Genomic DNA, 19,786 nt, shown 5'->3' on the forward strand with positions numbered 1-19,786 from the left:
CTCTCAAGGCTATCTCATGCATATGGTTCAAACTCGGGGTAATCTGACTGTGCGTATTGGTACATCTGTGTGGCAGCGGCAGCAGGCGTCTGAACCTGTGGAGGCATAATAGTCTGAGGCTGCTGAGTGTTACCTGGTCTGGGAGTGTGAGGGCATTCTTTCGTCTTTCCTGTCGCTATGTTATGTTTCAGGACTGGATATTCCCTCACAAAATGGCCCTGCTGCTTGCAGTAGTTGCAAGTACCTTTATTGGCCCCCACATTACCTTTGGGGCCCGTATTTACTGGTGCCGTCTGTGCAACCAGTACTTTCATTTTTGTGTCTTTTACTCGTTTCTTTTCTTGTTCCTGTTCTTCCCTTATTCTGTTGTGGTGGTACTGTAACATTTGTAACATTTGTGAAGGACTATTTGCTTGCCAGGTACTCTCAATTTTTAACACTATTTCTGATGGGGGGGTAAGGCGTTGTCCACCAATTTAGACACAAAAAGATGAGGATATGCCTCGCTACTATGTGCGAGTCCACTATTTATAGAGAAACATTTCTCCAATCTGGTGTAATAATCACCCGTATCCTCGTCTGGCTTTTGTTTACAGGCAGAAATGGCATCCCAATCTTCCTTTTTCGTTGTCAATAATAGAGGCAAGACCTGTATGAGGAGACTGGGCAATTCTTTTACGCATTCACCTAGACCTTCACCTGGTTTTCTGTCTGTCTCTTCTTTTTCTAGGGCAGTCCACGTAATCTTTTTACCACCCACCTCCCAGTCCTTTTCCTTTAATTTGTCAAATATGCCTGTAGGTAGAATTACTTTAAGCAGTATTATTATATCTGGATATGTAAAACTACCCATTTGGAGGATATCCTTCAACTCTCTATGAAATCCTCCGGGATCTTTTTCGTTAGAGGGCACCATTTTCTTCATTTCCAATATTTCTAACTTGGTGAGGGGAGTGTACACATGTATTCGTTGCAGTGTACCATCTGGCTGTGGTATGGGGTGGACTTCTTGTAAGGGGTATTGGCCTATACTGTAAGTTTCATGATCTGATGTAGCTAAGGTAAGTTGTAGGTAATGGAGGCGCAGGTCCAGAATGGTATTGATCAATTCCGGTCCCGAGACCTCCATCTATCTGTCACTACTTCTTGTAACAATTTGTATAGCTTATCTGGTCGGTGGAAGTTATTCTTGTATAAGGTAGCCAGGTGTTGGACCATATAAATACCTGCTAGCCGTTGTTCTGCTCGGGGAAGAGCCAGAAACATTTGCGCTACTATATCTGGGCCGTATACCCGGTGCTGTGATATCCAATGGGTGGCAGACCGGGCCAATTCTTTTTCTTGTTGGGTAAGGGGAGGCTCATTGTCAATCCATTCATCTAGGGCTCTTTCTGTGGACTAGAAGAGGTCTTCCGAAGAAGGATCTAATCTTTTAACTTTCTGTGACATTCGCGGGGTTCGCCACTTGGAGCCATGACAATGTTGCGCTACACCCAGGAAATTCATTCTACCTAGTGTCGGACCCTCATCTTCCTCTGAGTCGTCTTCCTCTTCCTGTGTAATTTTCTCAGAGTGAATAGTGACAATTTTCTTAACCAGTCTTTTAGGTATTTTGTCGATCTGATGTCCCAGATCGTGTGCCCCTCTGTGCACCTGATCACTAAGGTCTATTAACTCAGAGTCTACGCTTCCATTACCCGGGTCTAGTTCCCGGATCAGACAATTTATGATGAACTGCAGGAGCAGTCCTCTGATGGGAACTTTTCTGTTTTTCATGACTTGGGCCAGAGTATCCGGACCTTCACCTGTTCGTATGAATTCATAAATTCTATCCAAATGCTTCGTTATATCAGGGACCTTTTGGAGTTGACTCAGGGCTTGTCTTAATCTCTCTGATATCGTGGCCATTGTGCCACTACCGGGTTCGGGGTCGTAAGGACACTCAAGAGGCGGGACATCGTCTTTATCCTCAGCCCCGTTCCCGGACACTACTAAATCAGAGGTGGAACCACCGGCTACTAGTTCAGGAGCACGTGTAGACGGGCATGCTCTAGGCATGTTAACATAAACGGGGGGTGGTTCGGACAGATAGGCAGGGAGAAAATTGTCGGGAGCAGTGGGAATTACTTTCACTGGGGATTTGGGATGTTCTTCTAAAATTTCTTCTGACAAAACGGGATAAATGCCAGTAACAAGGGTGCTTCTCTCTCTATCTGCCTGTTCAGCTAAAACCTTCTCGTCTTCTTCCTGTAATTGCTTTTCTTTAGCCTGTTCCGACATTCTCTTACTTTTCTCGACTTTCCCTAGTTCCTTCTGGGCCCTCCTATGTGCTTCCTTACGCCATAACTCAATGGCTTCTGTCTGTGAGGGCCTCGCCTTTCTTTTCCATAACTCTTCTTCTACTCTCATAATACATTCCATATCCCATGTACCCATGGCAGGCCACCTATACATCATTTCTAATTTATCGGTATAGTCTACCCAAAGGTCTAAGAACAATATGGCACCCAATCCATGTTTGTTATACATGAAATGTCCAGGCGTATCTCTAGGCGGGACTTTAACTGGTTTCTCTAATAGATTCTTTTTGGTGCCTATTGTACGTAATTTGGAAAACAGAGGCATTCTTAAACTCAAATAATTACGGAAAAAAGACTTGAAATATACAAAAAAACAAACACTTTATACACTAGAGTATAGTGCAACCATACCGGTCTCACGAATGAGACTCGTCTTTACCGTTTTCCAAAAATGGAACCCGTCTTTATACTTTCCCAGTGGTACTCACCAAGAAGCAAAACTTGAAGACCTGGTCATCGGACTCTTGACGCTTGCGCAGGAATATTCGGGGCTCCAAAGACCTCGGACTCGGCGCTCTCACTGGTCGGGCTCTGGGTTGGGACGCTCCGCTATCTTCTTTACCGCCTCGTGTGGATGATCAGTCGCAGTCTGTCTCCTCCTCGTCTCGAGGGAGTTAGCGGGAACACCCCGCTGTTGTGCACTTGAAGTCCGTCGAAAGTATGGAAGGGACAAGGACCCGACTTACATCGCCGGCGCGTAGGGAAGAGGGAGCGTCCCTGTTCAGCCGCCAATTAATGTGGTAAATAAAAAACTTATTATTTACGCTGTCGGAATTTCTATAGTTACCCAAGAAAGGTAATACATAAAATGAGGAGCAGAGTCTGTGGTCTTCGAGTTTAAAAGGGCTTTATTCCAGAACTCGAGTTAAGGGAGAGGTCCTTCACCAAGCGGGTTCAGGAGTAGTCTGATTTACTTGGAACATAACAGCACTTATATACATTTACGAGTACAATCAAAAGAAGGAGTTCCCCGGACTTTGATTCAATCATCCATGATGTAATCATACGGAAGACATGGCATGCTTGTTCTCGTTTAAAGAATAACTTGAATTTACATTTGGACATAGACAAACACATTGCATCAGGGTGATTGTGGTGACAAGTTACAGAGTTACTAGTGTCTGGGAACAGAGAATTGAGGCATTGTTACAGGGTCATTTCTGTCGGAAAGGTAAAGAGGACGAGGCATTGTGCGTTCCTTGCTTCGACACAAGGGCGGTGATGTTTCACAATGATATGTGTGTGCAGCTGGGAAGGAGAATGGGCCGTGGTTAACTATTCTTCTTCGTGGCTGTCTCGTGTGCTTGTTTAGGATTTCCCTTGATTGTTGACCCAACCCGTGGCTGTCCCCGCAAGCTGAGAGATCATTGATGAGCGAGGGCTGCTCGTTCTTTGGTAAAGTTAGGGAGGGGGGGGGGGGTTGGCAAGGCAACCATCTAACTGACTCGGTTCTGATCTAAGGGAAAATATCGAACGGGACGGAAAACCCGTAAGATACATGATGGCTGGCCATCATTCTTTGCATGTGCCAGTACAACGAAAAAGGAAAACAGGCAAGAGGGGGGTATAACAGGATTCGTGCTTGAAGTAAATAAAATCGGCTTGCCTGGTCGGTGTTAGGGTGGATAGGGTGTATGATGGGACACCCGGAAGAAAAAGGGAGTTTTTAGTCAACTTTCCACAGTATCATGTGTAGTTATTCTATATGACCAGATCAATTTGTTAAGTTCATCATCCCAATTCTTATTGCCTTTTTTTGCCAATTGTAAAACACCCTTTAAAACCCTGTTCACTCTTTCAACAACAGAATTACCCCTAGGATGATACAGAGCTGTAAACTTCTGTTCTATACCAGTTTTGATTAGGAATTCTTTCATTAGTTCGGATTTGAATTGGACACCGTTTTCCGTTCATATGGAAGCCAGAAAGCCCTCTCTCAAAAAACTATTTTTTCAAAAAACGAATAAGACGTGGGTATCTACTTTAGTGACCACATCTATCTCAATCCATCCAGAAAACAGGTGAACAAGTACCAAGATATACTTAGTGAAACCATCTTGCCGGATTAGGTGACCCATTATATCTAAAGCGACATTATCCCCTGGTAAATTTGGGCAACCAAGTGACGACATGGGTGGATTAAGAGTTTTTTATGCTTTGTCTGAACTTTCACAATCGATACATGCATGTACATGCCTTTCTATTTCCAAGTCAACTCTCGGCCACCAGTACAATGCTTTAATATTTCTTTTGGTGTGAGAAACACCTGGATGTACTTCGTGGCCTATGTCCACTACTTTTGTTCTCATGCCTAAAGGAGGTACAATTTTTCCTCCTCTACAAACAAAATCACCATCCAGACTTAACTTATCACGAACTTCCCAAAAAGCTCTTAGTTTAGGATTGAGCTTGCAATCATTGGACCACCGTCTATGATCCTATTTTTGACTGTTGATAAAATGTCATCTTTCTATTATTCTTCTTCCCATTCGCTCCTAGATAAACCAGCGGTGTCGCTAAACACTCCAGCCACACAGAAATCACACCATGGATCAGGATCAATCTCCCTTAGAGGTAATGAAAGCATACTGAGGAAATCAGCAATAAAATGTTTTGCTCCAGGGACATATTGCACTTCATACACAAAATCCTGAAGTCTCATAGACATTCTAGCAATTCTTGCTGACACCCTAGAGCAGAGGTCTTCAAACTGTGGGGCGCGACCCCCTGGGGGGCCGTGGATGTGCTGCCAGGGGGGCGCAAATAGGTCTGCAATTACATGTAAATGAAGATAGCCTGGGAGCGTGAAAGGCGCAATTTTTGGCTGTCTTCATTTACATGCAGCAGAAAAACACCATAATAAAAGTGGCAGTGAGTGTGAAGGTGAAAGGCAAAGAAAACAAAATGCATTTTATAGTTTTCTGTTAACCTACGAAAAACGGCATATAAAAGCATGCACACACCTCGACGAAAAATCGCCAATTAATCGTCAATTAAGCCTAGAGGGAGTGGTGTAGTGCCTTGGTCAGAAGGCAATGCCGTAAACCTGGAGAGGAAGGGAATGGAAGGTTTGCAGAGAAACTAAAACCCAATCCCATTTAAACAGTGGAAGTGCTTAACAACTCTGGAAGTGAGGTGGGTGATATAAACAGAAACGTTCTGTTTAAAGTGCCAGTGGTCGTGGAACGCTATAAAAGGGAAAAGTACTTGCCGGTTTTTGACAAAAGGAAATTTCTTGTTCCCAAAAGGCTGACAATGACGAAATTTAAAACTATTGTTTGATGCTGAATGGTGTTATGCAAAACACATGCTTTTTTACTTTATAGTGAACAAGACATTATGTCAATGACAATGTCAGAAGTGGATCGGGATCACAAGGATAAAGATGGCTTCCTGTACATGGCCTATGCATCACAGGAGATGTTTGGCTGCAATCTGACCAGTGACTAGCGGAAACAGACAGACTGCCACTCACTAATACTGAATGTCTAAATTTAAAGCATGTTTTATCCATTGAACACATTTGAGGATTGTGAACACTTGCTTCCAAAAAAAATACTTTGTATGTCTTATAAGCTACTACTGACATGAGTTTGAATGAAGTCTTTGAGAACTACTTGTTGGAAGGTCAACAAGCAGGGATTTTTCTTTTTTGTGTAAAATAAACTTCATACTAATACATCCTCACAGGACTTACTGCTGCATGTTTGTATTTTGAAGCTCGTGAAGATAAGATGCTCTTAACATATCCGATTTTGTTTTCAAGTGTGGAGATTTCAGGCAGGAGAGAGGTAAACTGAAGGCATTTTTCATCTAACATGCTCTTTGGTGCATTACAGACATGATGGTCACTTTTCATACACACAATTAGTGCACCACCACAGTGACCATCCTAAAAGGACTTTGAGGTTATGCAGGTAGAGACATATGTTTTGTCATAGAAAAGACATCTTAGTATCTGCGACTCTGTACATTACATTTTTTTAAACGTAATATCTAATTTATGTTCTATTTTTAAGGATGTAATTATATTTGTGATAAAGACACACACACCTCAAAGAAAAAACAAATGCAAGTTAAACTAATTGAAAGGAAATATACTCTTATACCTTATGAAATCTCAGTTAGCTAATGTGATCACTGCAGATGTCTTCGTGTTTGACTACAGAGTGACAGAATTAAATTCTGATTAGCGCAGTGAGGAATAGTGACTTGTTTATAGTGCTACGAGGTCCCAATCTGTGACAGAAAGCACTGTGAATGTCATTATTTTAAAATTGTATCATACTGTATGAAACAGACTGCTACAAAATACTGTTTAAGATAAAAACAAGTACTTAAAAAATATACATTGTAGTGCTAAGAATCCAGACTATATCTAATGTAAATATTTTTATGTATGCCTTTCAAAAGGGTGTACTCCTTTTAATGGACTCATATTAGCTCTCAAAAAGAATACATATTTGTTACCATGAAACTTAGGGCCAGATGTATCAAGGCTTTTGCGACTCGCAAACGGCCGATTTGCATTTTTTCATATGTATGAAAAAAATGGCAATTTAAGGAATCGCAATTGTTTGCGATTCCTTATTTTGCCATAGCATTTAAGGAATCGCAAATTTTGCGATTCCTTAAATGATATGTATGACACATTTTGAAATTGCGATTTTGTGTTAAGAAATCGCAAATTACCACCAGCTTGTACTTGGTGGTAATTTGCGATTTCTTTTAAAAATGCCCTATTTGGCATTTGTGAGGGTGGCATGTGACACACATACATGCCCACAGGGCATGTATGTGTGCCACATGCACACACATGTAAATTTCAGGGGTGCAGCAGGGTGTCTATGAGACACCCCTGCACCCTTGAAATAATTCTCAAATTGCGATTAGCAAATTGCGAATTCGCAATTTGAGAATTTTTGCACTATCATTCCTATGGGCCTCCTGGCCCATAGGAATGCATTGGAAATTATTCTTTATTTGCGAATTCGCAAAATGCAAATTCGCAAATAAAGAATAATAAGGAATCGCTAAAAAATAGCGATTTTGTACATACATTCCGTTTTGTGAATTCTAAATAGCGATTCGCAAAAAATCGCTATTTAGGATTCGCAAAACGGAATCTTGATACATCTGGCCCTTAGTGACTCTCTTAATTAAGCCTACACTAGCTCCAACCATTGCATACATTTACATTTCTTTCAGGCAGTGTGTACCTTGGTGAGAAGGCATGTTCTTTAGTTCTCAATCTGTTTTGCACCACAGGAACCCCCACCCCCCACACTCTGAGTGGGCACTAGTCTTACTTTGAATAACAGGGGTACTTTTTCCTTGCCAGCATTAGGGTCCAGGACACCACTGTTCTGCACCAAACAGGACCCAAGCAACAGGAGGAGATGGGCTAAATGTGCTATTTGTGTGTTTTTCTTTTGCAGAAAGCCTGCTTTGGGCATCTGACCTACTAGTAATTGCCCAGATGAGTGGGTAGAGTAGAGAGCCTGCTTTGCAGAGCTGTAGGTATCATTGCTGCTGCAGCAGCATACAAGGTCTACAGCACGCTTCCTGTGCCAGGGTTTCTTTGAGCCTTGGAGCAATGACCCATGAAGGGGAACAATTAAACAGAGGTGACACCTTGATTTGGGCATCAGAGTGATAGGGTGATAAGGGATGGGAAGAAGAGGGTTGGTGTGAGAGCTCAGAGGCGACAGCAAGGAAGCAGTTTTCATTAGTGAAATAAGTGCAGTAACACTTCGCCAAGGGGGCCACTGCTTCACAATTATGAATGTATTACAATATAAAGTGGGCATCTGAGCTCATTTTTCTCTGCTAGCATTAGGGCAGATGGCACATGGTACCCTAGGTGCAAAAAACAGGGGCAGCATGCAGTAGTTTAATTTCTTTCAGAATGAAACGGGACTTGTTTTGAGTTTGAAGTGATGGTCAGACATGGTTGGGAAGGAGCGAAAGAAGAGGAAATATCATGCTTCTCGGGGCTACACCATCATACGCGCAGCAGGTGGAGTGCATTGGTGCCCACAGCACCCCAATTATTGGCAGTAGTGTTTGTGGTCAATTCTGTTCTTGTTTGATGCTGGTTTTTTTGTAAGTCCCATATTTAGTGTGGATTGCGAGCTACAGAAATGCACCCCTGAAATCACATTCCCTAAATCCTTGCCATATAGTTTTCGAGGGGGGCCCAACTTCAAAACATTTTGCTTAGGGGGGGCTCCGAGCAAAAAAGTTTGAAGACCTCTGCCCTAGAGAGTCCCTCAGTGGAGAGTAGTTTAGTAAGGGGTTTATGGTCAGATCTCAGAACAAATTTTTTCCCCCATATTAACTTCCTAAAATGCTCCATGGCCCAAACACACGCTAATGCCTCTCGTTCTATAACTGCATATTTCCTTCCGATGGAGAGAGAGAGAGAACAAGAAGCAAAAGCTATCTGTTGTATTCTATGTTTTATTTATTTTCCTCACAACTTCTTTTCCATGTTCAGACACTTGAGACAGAACACCCCCTAGACCAGTGCCACTGGCATCAGTTGTAACAATCGTATTTGCGTGTGGTTCAAAAACCTGTAATGTGGGAGCATAAGCAATGGCTTCCCTAATGCTGTTAAAAGATTTCTGACATGTCACCATTTGCAAAAGTAGCTTTGTTTTTCATCAGTAAACGCATTTCATACGTTTTTTGTGAGAAGTTGTTGACAAACTTCTAGTAGAATTCTGCTAACCCTAGGAAAGATCGCAATTCGTCCTTTGACTTAGGTGCAGGTGCATGGAGTATGACTTCAACCAAACTGCTCTTGGGTTTAATGCCAGAGCCCCCAATTTCATGGCCCAAGTACGTGACAGATTTTTCAGCAAATTTGCACTTACTGCTTTCATCAATTAACCCATTGTTCTCGAGGATGGACAAAACTTCTCTCAGGATGGAATCATGTTGCGTTTTGTTCTTTCCCATTATTAAAATGTCGTCTTGAAAGAAAACGACCTCACAAATGTGTCTAAATAGGTTCGACATCAGTCTCTGAAATACCGCAGCGGCTGATGCCAACCCAAACTGCATTTGTTTAAACCTATAGCAACTAAATGGTGTGCAGAAAGATGTGAATTGTCTGCTGCTTTTGTCTAACACCACTTGATGATGCGCAGCCGAAAGATCCAAAGTAGAAAACCATTTGGCATTCCGTGTCAAAGAGAGCATTTCATCATTTCTGGGGAGTGGAAACTGGTCGACTAAAATATTTCTGTTAAGATACCTTACGTCCACACACAAAAGGGCTTTGCCATTCGATTTTCGGAGAAACCCATTCGGCTGCTTCTACAGGTTCAATAACTTTGTTAGCAAGCATTTTGTCCAACTCCCCATTGACTTCATCCCTAATAATGAAAGGAATGTTCCTTGCTTTATGTATTTGAGGAATTGCTCCCTCCTTTAAACGAATCTGATGGGTGAAACCCTTTAATTTTCCCATACGATTCGCAATTACCTCTGGAAATTCCTGTAAAACCCATTTCTTAGTGTCTTCTCCATCACACCACACTAAGACCTGCTCCTTACTATTAGGGTTGAGGATGATATCCAATAACTTTTGGTCTTTCCACCCCAAAACCGATGGTCCTTCCTTAGCTATCTATAACTTCCCCACAGATTGTCTCTCTTTAAAACGGAAAATGAATGCTCTATACCGTAACATTTCGATTTTTTCACCAGTGAAACTTTCAGCAGAAACATCGTTAGGCTCTAACCATTCTGCAATATTGTTGACTAACTGATTTTTCCACACATCTTGTGACACAATAGTAAAGGGAGAACCTGAATCTACGGCTAGTTGGACTGTGATTCCACCAAGCGAAACATGACAACAGTTTTGAAGAGGAATTACTCGTGATGTTTAGTATTACTTTCTTTTTAGGGCTCGGCCTACGTCACCACTGCGTCAGCAGTGGGACGGAGCTCCGAGCCGTATTGTTAAGGGGCTCAGAATAGTGAAGTAGAAATTCCTCAGTGCGCGAGAATTTTCGTGGTGTTCTGTGCCATCTGCATGGCAATTAGTCCTCCCACGGCTGTGTTTTTGTAAGGCTTCACGCAATAGGCCCTAGGAATTTTGCTCTCTGTACCACCTGCATATTCCGTGCTAGAACGCGCATGAGAATGCCATAAATTCCCAATTACCAGATGTCAGGGTCTGTTCGCGCATTCACGACTCTGTAGTTTTCTTGAGCTGTAAGTGCGCGCATGCTGTCTCCCTGTCCAGGAGAATGCCATAAATGTACAATTACGAGCTGTCAGAGGTGCCGGTAATTGAAGGCAGATCCCAGGCTTTTCGCGATTTTGTGCCATTGGAAAAGCATAGTTTTTCATCTACACCATTCTGCATCGACCCTCTGCATTGCCTTCGCGAATCGTCCCCACCACGGAACTTTTCATGAGCACGCGCCGGCCTTTCCTCCACAGGCAGGCAATCCGTCCCCGAGAGCCGTCATAACCTGTTTTGTTACGTATTTATTTAAGGTAGGGGGCGGGGAAGAGGGTGCTAAGCACATTATGAATTACTCAAGAAGCAAGGGATAGGTGCATACATTGCTTCGTTGTCATGTAAAATAAAAGCGAGCCCTGGAAAACTGGGGGACCGACATAATGAAGTGGGTCAAAAACAGTTAATGTTCTGTGCTCACGGATAACTTTATGACCGGCTTGAGTTTTGAACTCCAATATACTGATCAATTACAAGATGCAGCAATGGAGGGGGAGGGCGAGCAGACTTCCATCCGTGCACTTGCACCCACTGAAAGCACACTTTAAGCTAGTATTATCCACTTGATTATAATCCTCACTTACCAGTCCTGTTTAATTACTGCCCTCTGATGTCAGGCGCTCAAATCCTTAAAAAAAAGTCTGATGAAAAACATGCGTAGTTTTGCGGATAGCTATACTCTTTCGAACTCAAGTGGCATTTTGTTTAGCACAGTGACTGCAGTTCAGGATCTAAGATGTATTGAAACTATGTTTGCAGTCAAAGGTTGACCCCTTTTGGAAGAAACAAAAACGTTTTTAAAAGAGGAGTCTTTATTCCCATTAATACATAAAAGGAAATTGTGCTGTGTGCTGTAGAGTGCTGTGTGCTGTAGAGTGCTGTGTGCTGTAGAGTGCTGTGTGCTGAGAAGTGCTGTAGAGTGCTGTGTGCTGTGGAGTGCTGTGTGCTGTAGAGTGCTGTGTGCTGTAGAGTGCTGTGTGCTGTAGAGTGCTGTGTCCTGAGAAGTGCTGTGTGCTGTATACTGTAGAGTGCTGTGTGCTGTAGAGTGCTGTGTGCTGAGAAGTGCTGTGTGCTGAGAAATGCTGTAGAGTGCTGTGTGCTGTAGAGTGCTGTGTGCTGTAGAGTGCAGAGTTCTGTGTGCTGTTGATTCCAGAGTGCTGTGTGCAATTGAGTGCAGGGTGATGTGTGCTGTAGAGTGCTCTGTGCTGTGTGCTATAGAGTGCTGTGTGCTGTAGAGTGCTGTGTGCTGTAGAGTGCTGTGTGCTGAAGAGTGCTGTGGGCTGAAGAGTGCTGTGTGCTGTAGAGTGCTGTGTGTAGATAAGTGCCAATAGTCAGTACAGAATGAGTGCAGAGTGGCAGTGAGTGCAGAATGCTGAGTGCGGAGTGAGTGCAGGGGCAAAGTGAATGCAGTTGCAGAGTGAGTGCAGGGTGAGTGCAGGTGCACAGTGAGTGAGTGCAAAGTGAGAGCAGGTGCACACATTTTTCCAACACACACTACATGCTCACACTCCCAAGACACATGCATAAAATACATTGCCATTTACAAGGCCATTTTCTCTAACTCAAAAAACCCCGAGACCTATTGCATTTCTAATGCTTGTTTTGAATATAGTTAATTTGTACATCGTTATCACTAGATGTTGGTGAACTATCATCATCCACTTCTTGTAAACACGCAACTTTTCCTTTCGCTATTTTTTTAGGATTTGCGGTTACACACCCTAGAGAAGTGTCCAATTAGACCGCATTCCATACATTTTGCGGACTTAGCCCGGCACTTCTCGTAAGCTGCATAGTGTGAATAACTGCCACACCTGTAACAAATCAAATGGCTAAACCAATCCAATCCAAAAATTCTTTATTTCGATCATTTAGACCATAAAAGATACAATAAAACATTCAACATTTAAAACGTTCACCATTAAAAAAGAACATTCCCTAATATAAACAACATTACAATTCCTTAGAAAACTGTTCATGAGATTAGTACTTTACAGTTCATATCAGTGGTCAGACTTTTAAGAGTTTATTTCTTATCTGGTACATGCCTAGTATGTATTTGGCAACTGCAAAGACTATGTGAGGCAAAGTGCTGGTTTTCAATATTCTGTAAGAGTGCAAATGGCTCCTTATGCCCAAATTCCTGCACAATGGCACAAGCCAATATTTCCTAGGTCTATTGTAGGCTGGGCAGAAGAACAGAACATGAATTTCCTCCTCATCGTGATCAGCGCACCCCTGACAGATTTTATCATCACTCTTTGTCCATTTACAGGTAAAAGTTTTGATAGGCAGGTGCCTAACCTCCATTGGATGAACAGTTTCCGTGCTAAAATGGGGAAAATAATGTCCATAAAACCTTCAAAATTATAGGAATTTTTGGAGTCTAAGAAACGATCTGTTAAGGTGCCCGTTATTGGGTGGAGATACCTGAATAAATAAGCTTTTTTCCTTATGTATCTCCACCAGTCTTTTACGGGAAACCCTTTGGCAGCCTTGTTCAGGAACGAGATTGACTCGAGATCGCTCGAGATTGACTGTGTCCCTGTGGAGGTGAGCTCGCTACAGGAGTAGCTGGGAGCCTACGCGCTGTTTGTTTGGGGCATTCCTTGTCTTGGTGAACCGGCCGCAGAGGAGGTGAGAGGCGCGGCGAGCGGGACTGCGAGGTCCAGCATCCATAGTAACATCGTCAGCTGGTTCCTCTTCCCGCCACGCCCCCCCCGCCTGGAAAGCTCTTTACTTCTCGCGGCCCCCGCTTCGCGGGTGCCGCTCGAGATTGACTGTGTCCCTGTGGAGGTGAGCTCGCTACAGGAGTAGCTGGGAGCCTACGCGCTGTTTGTTTGGGGCATTCCTTGTCTTGGTGAACCGGCCGCAGAGGAGGTGAGAGGCGCGGCGAGCGGGACTGCGAGGTCCAGCATCCATAGTAACATCGTCAGCTGGTTCCTCTTCCCGCCGCGCCGCGCCCCCTCCCAGTGCCACACCCCCCTGTCATACTTAGGCGCACCTAGGCACGCGCATCGCGGGACGCGCGCGGGGCGATGACCGGGCAAAGAGCGGGCCGTTTTAGGCCGTTAGAGGCCGGCAGAGACCGGACCGGGCCACCCCTCTGACGCTCTCTTCCCCCCAGCCCCACTACATTTACTCTGCAATGGCGACCAGAACCTCACGGAGTAAGTCTGCTCAGCAAGGATTAAGTACTTTGGAAAAATTCTTCCCAAAGGCGAGTGTTCTAGTTAGCAAATGCCAATCAGTCACAGAAACGCACCTTGAGATGGGTTCCGAAAGCGTGTTTCTGGATCAAGGGGATGCCTTTTCTACAGATGCTAGTACATCTATGCCACCGGACGCCACTCATATGTCTCTAATGGACAGTATTGATCAGACCATAGAGTCGGTCCTCCAGCAGTTGAGGACTCCCTTAGCGCAGAGGGATAGGAACTCTTCCCGGCCATCTGGGATTTCTGAACACTCTGCCACTCCGGACAATATGGGAGCAGACATGCAGGAAACGGGACAGGCTGTCCTGCTCATAGAGCCTGCAGGCAGTGGAATGGTACAACCCCCAAAAAGGAAAAGGCCCAGGAAACTAAGGAAGGCAAAAAGGGCCAAAGTTGATATTATCGAGCCTAACCAGGATGTCAGTACAGACATTTCGGCCTCCCCTGACCTTACCCTGTCAGGGTCTAGGTCAGATCACCTGGCCTCCCCAGCACCTGAGACCCCATCTTTAACCTCGGGCCCATTCATCTTTGGTGGGGTAACTCCAAATAGTACTGATACAATAATCAACTCACTTATAGTAACCATTAAGGAATTGCTAACCCCTATTTCAGCCAAATTGGACGCCATAGAGAGTAGACTTAAGTCCTTGGAAAACCTCCAAACAAGGAAGAGCCCTGGGTCAGCTACTGATGTACCTGTGGCTGCCCAGGTCTGTTCTGGGAATAGACCGCTGTCCCCTGTATTGTCCCAGGTCCCTAATACGGTACTGCAGAGTACAAATGGTGCGTCTGCTTCTCAGAAGCACACAGTGCCACCTCCAGTGCCTAGGCCCCCTGTCCCGGCTCCTAGGAGATCTAAGCAACCTCCTGCGCCATTACCAGGGGTGGCAGTGAATTCCACTAATGGCCCCATTGGTGGTACCACTCCCCTCCCTGATAGGCGCAGGGTGGTCAATTTGCCCCCAGAAGCAGTCCCATATACAGCAATTATGGTGGGAGTACCTGAGTTAACTGGTGATACTAGGGAGCCTCAAGACTCCTTACGAAATAAAGTCTTAAGCTGGCTTAGTATTAATAGGCCGCTCCCACCAAACCTGAAAGGTGAGGTCTTGATGGTCAGGAGGATCCCTTGGATTGGCCTTACCCCAAAGAATAGGGCAGGGGATTGCATTATCGTAAGTTTCAAAAGCCCACATGTCGCCAACTACATTTGCAATTGGCTTGTAAGGCCTGACAAGTCCAATATTGAGTTAGTACCCCTATCACACTTCTACCCTAATGTTGGTAGCACTGAGGGAGGGTGTGAGAAGGGGTGGACTAGAGTAGGCTTTGCTGTAGATGGCTCACGTTATAGACCAAGGCATTACTTACCACCTGGACAGGCCAATTTCATTCATCATAACAGATTTTCTTGCCTAGATCAGGTCGACTGACCACAAACCGGGGAGATCTCCTTCAGCCCTGGGAAGATGGTGGACGAGGTGCAAAGTTGGGGGGGACCGAGAATAGCCCCAGTAACTGAACATGACCCACAGGATATTGCTAAAGATCGAACGGCTAACATGGATGATAGTCTGGGCCAGCAGGGGCCCCCACCAAACACCGGGTTTGGCCACATTTTGCAACCTGGGGTCGCGGAATTGGTTGGGCCATCGTCCTCTGAGGTGTGCAACATTGCTCCCCTAGACATCTACCCACCCCTAGCCGCTGTGCAAATTCCTACCATAGATCAAGGTACTATACCATCAGACCCGGGGCTGAGAATTCTCTCCTGGAATGTGGCAGGAATTGCAAATAAGGAAGGCTCACCGGAGTGGGATCTGCTAGTGGGTAGCAGTGATATCCTCCTTTTGCAGGAAACATGGGCGAGGGGTAGCCAAACCAGGAGAGGGTTTGAAATATTTGAAATCCCTGCTAAATGGAGTGGGAAGGGGAGACCGTCAGGTGGCTTGGCAATCTGGATTGCGAGTCACACTGGATGTCAGGCAGAACAGGTCCCTACGTTCTCGCAGGACATTCAGTGTGTTCGGCTCAAGTGGCCTGGCAAACCTCCGTGGGCTATTGTTAATGTCTACTCGCGACCAGTTGCCGCTCTAAATGAATCACCGACCCTACATGATCTATCCTCCTTTTTGGGTCAACTTCCGGGAGACTTCAAGGTGGTGCTTGGAGGAGACTTCAACTGCCACTTTGAACCCCTGGAGGGTCTTCTGGAGGGTGCCCTCACGACCGAGGATGATTACTGGGGGGTTCCACCCTCGTCTTCCCCCCACCCCAAAGCCTGGTCCCCCCTAGCAATACAACTCATGTCCCTTACCCTGAACTACGCACTGAGGGCTTGTAATGGTCGTACCCCTTCCGACACCCCCTCAGTGTGTACTTTTAACAGGAGGGGCCATGAGTCGAGGCTTGATTACATCATGCTAGATATTACGCTCTGGCCAAAAGTCCTCGACTTTAGGGTAATAAAGAGGTCTGATAGTGACCACAACGCCCTCTGTTTAAACATCCAGTGGCCCTTGCCCCCAGCGGGCATATCCGTAGAAAGTGGAGGAGAAGATACGGGGGATTTGCTCCTTACAACAAACAGGCGTCGGGTTAAGTGGGGGAAGATTGTGAGTTCAGAAGAGGCTATTAGCAAGCTATACGAGTTGGCACTCCCCAGGTTCATGGAGGTGGAAGCACTTCTAAATGAATCATGTACCCCGGAATATAATGAGAAACTGGGCAACATACATCTGGATTTAGTGAGGGACTTGGCCGAGTTATTTCATCCAGAGGTGCCAATCAGAAAGAAAAGGACCCACGCTCCCACTTGGTATACCTCCTCCTGTAGGGCAGCAAAATCTGAACTTATTGCTGCAATAAAAGAGGGGTCCAATAAGGACAAGGTACGTGACCTTAGGAAGCATTACAAATCAGTGATGGCGACTGCCAGGACTGAGTGGGACTGGAACCACTGGCAGGACCTTCACGATGCCCTAAAAGTCAGGGACTCTAGGAAATTTTGGGCCCTTGTAAATAATGGGATAGGGCAACTAAAAGAAGCAACTGAACCCAACATTGCCCCTGTGGTGTGGGAGGCCCACTTTGGGGCTCTTTACCAAGACACTAATTCCTGCCCTGACTCAGCTGTGTTGGCTCCCTTAGGCTCCCATGACTCTCGCATGGAACTATCCCTGGGGGAAGTGAAGGTGGCCCTAGAGCACTTATCGTTGGGGAAGGCACCAGGTCTGGATAGGTTACCCGGGGATCTTTTTAGGCATCACCCGGACATCTGGGGCCCTTACCTCCTCATCCTTTTTAATGCCATTCTAGGAGGTATGGCAATCCCCGGGTCTTGGCTGGGGGCAGAGATTGTCCCGATCCACAAGAAAGGTTCCACTCTGCTCCCCGCCAATTACAGGCCTATTAGCCTAATAGATGTACCCCAAAAGCTTTTTGCGCGCCTCATCCTTAACCACCTCTTGGACTGGGCGGAGGACAATGACATCATGAGCCCCCTTCAGGCTGGCTTCAGAAAGAACACGTCGACCATGGACCAGATCTTCCGACTCCTTCTCCTATATTGGAAGACGGTCACGCTAGAGGGAGGAAGGCTGTACATGGTCTTCGTGGATCTGAGGTCAGCCTTTGACCTAGTCCCAAGAGGGAAACTATGGGAGGTCTTGCAAAATCTAGGAGTACCCCCCCACCTCCTTAGTATTATCATCAGGTTGCACGAGAACAACTATGCACAAGTGAGGTGTGGGAGGGATGGCAAGCTCTCGGGTAAATTCCCGGTCCGTCGAGGAGTCAGGCAGGGCTGTGTACTGGCGCCGACCCTGTTCTGTCTTTTCATTAACAGTGTCATCCAACATCTTGACACTGTTAAGGACAACGATGCTCCGCTCTTGGCAGGCAGGAGGGTCCCGGCAATAATGTTTGCTGACGATACCCTCCTGCTTTCCAAATCCCCCATGGGTATTCAGAGGATTGTGGATGGTTTTGGCCTTTTCTGTCACCAACATGGGCTGGAGGTGAATACGGAAAAAACTAAGTTTATGATTTTTAACCCTCCCGCCAAGGCCAGACCAAACCCTAAACTGGGGGATGTTAGTCTTGAGAGGGTTTCAACTTTTATATATCTAGGGGTCACACTCCAAGAAAATTTGTCCTGGGACTGCCAAATAGCGAGATCTAGGCTGAAACTCTCCCAGCTATCGGGCGCACTCCTGAAGGTGGCTAATAAGTCCACCTTTAAGCCCGTAAGCCCGGCCTTGGAAACATACAGGTCACAAGCAAAGGCAGCAGCCATGTATGGTAGTGAGTTGTGGGGACACAAAGCAGGGAAGGCTCTGGCAGGGGTGGAAAATAGTTTTCTGAGACGCTTACTTGCTCTCCCGCAAGGAACACCACTCCTCCCCCTAAGACTTGACCTGGGCCTTCCCTCTATTGCCGAAGACCTCCTGTCAAAACCTGTGAAGTTTTGGCACCGGATATGGAGCACCAAGGAACTGCACCACTACAGACAAGATCTTATGCATGTAATGAGACTGAATGCTAACAGCAACATTCCCTGGCTGGCTTTTATTAAGGCGGAACTCTTTAGCTTGAATCTGTCAGATTTATGGGATGACCCAGTCCAGGGCTGCCAAAGGATCACGCGTAAATCTCTTGTACAGCTGTATAAAAACAAAAACCTCGTTGACATGGACAATGCTCATAATAGCGGCACCTTGACGGGACGTTTTTTAGAATCCAAAAATTCTTATGCTTTTGAACCCTTTATGGATTTTATTTTTCCTTTGCTGGCAAGGAAATTGTTCCTTCAATGGAGGTTTGGTACACTCCCCACCAAAGTATTTACCAGCAAATGGTCCTTAGGGGGTGACAAACTTTGCCCATGCTGTAAAGACCAGGAGGAAGACGACCTACACATAATGTTTGTCTGCCACGCTTATCAGAGACCTAGGAAGCGTTGGATAGCACCGTTGTGTCGGAACCTGGGCTTCAGGAAATACCTGCAGGCCTACAGGGTCATGAAAACTAACACTCTGGGCCACATTGTCTTTGCTATGTCAAAATACTTAATGGCAGCATGGACAATAAGGAAGAAAATGTCCCCATGAACTGGAACTACCTTGCATTTAGTCCATGTGGGTTCAGCAGAAAGCTTTTTTATATGTAAATACTGTCTTTTAAATATATGTATTGTATTTTATTGCATCTTTTATGGCCTATGTGGCCGAAATAAAGAATTTTTGGAATTGGAATTGGAATTGGAATAACTGCCACACCTGTAACAAATCAAATGGCTAAACCAATCCAATCCAAAAATTCTTTATTTCGATCATTTAGACCATAAAAGATACAATAAAACATTCAACATTTAAAACGTTCACCATTAAAAAAGAACATTCCCTAATATAAACAACATTACAATTCCTTAGAAAACTGTTCATGAGATTAGTACTTTACAGTTCATATCAGTGGTCAGACTTTTAAGAGTTTATTTCTTATCTGGTACATGCCTAGTATGTATTTGGCAACTGCAAAGACTATGTGAGGCAAAGTGCTGGTTTTCAATATTCTGTAAGAGTGCAAATGGCTCCTTATGCCCAAATTCCTGCACAATGGCACAAGCCAATATTTCCTAGGTCTATTGTAGGCTGGGCAGAAGAACAGAACATGAATTTCCTCCTCATCGTGATCAGCGCACCCCTGACAGATTTTATCATCACTCTTTGTCCATTTACAGGTAAAAGTTTTGATAGGCAGGTGCCTAACCTCCATTGGATGAACAGTTTCCGTGCTAAAATGGGGAAAATAATGTCCATAAAACCTTCAAAATTATAGGAATTTTTGGAGTCTAAGAAACGATCTGTTAAGGTGCCCGTTATTGGGTGGAGATACCTGAATAAATAAGCTTTTTTCCTTATGTATCTCCACCAGTCTTTTAC

At 45.0% G+C, this 19,786-nt stretch overlaps 1 pseudogene; it reads left to right on the plus strand.

Annotated features, from left to right (window-relative positions):
- Positions 1-5,421: 5,421 nt before the first annotated feature.
- LOC147712777 (microtubule-associated protein 1 light chain 3 gamma pseudogene) lies at positions 5,422-5,852 on the plus strand (annotated as a pseudogene).
- Positions 5,853-19,786: the final 13,934 nt, after the last annotated feature.

This window comes from Lissotriton vulgaris, chromosome 5 (assembly GCF_964263255.1).
Source record: "Lissotriton vulgaris chromosome 5, aLisVul1.2, whole genome shotgun sequence".
Taxonomy (NCBI): domain Eukaryota; kingdom Metazoa; phylum Chordata; class Amphibia; order Caudata; family Salamandridae; genus Lissotriton; species Lissotriton vulgaris.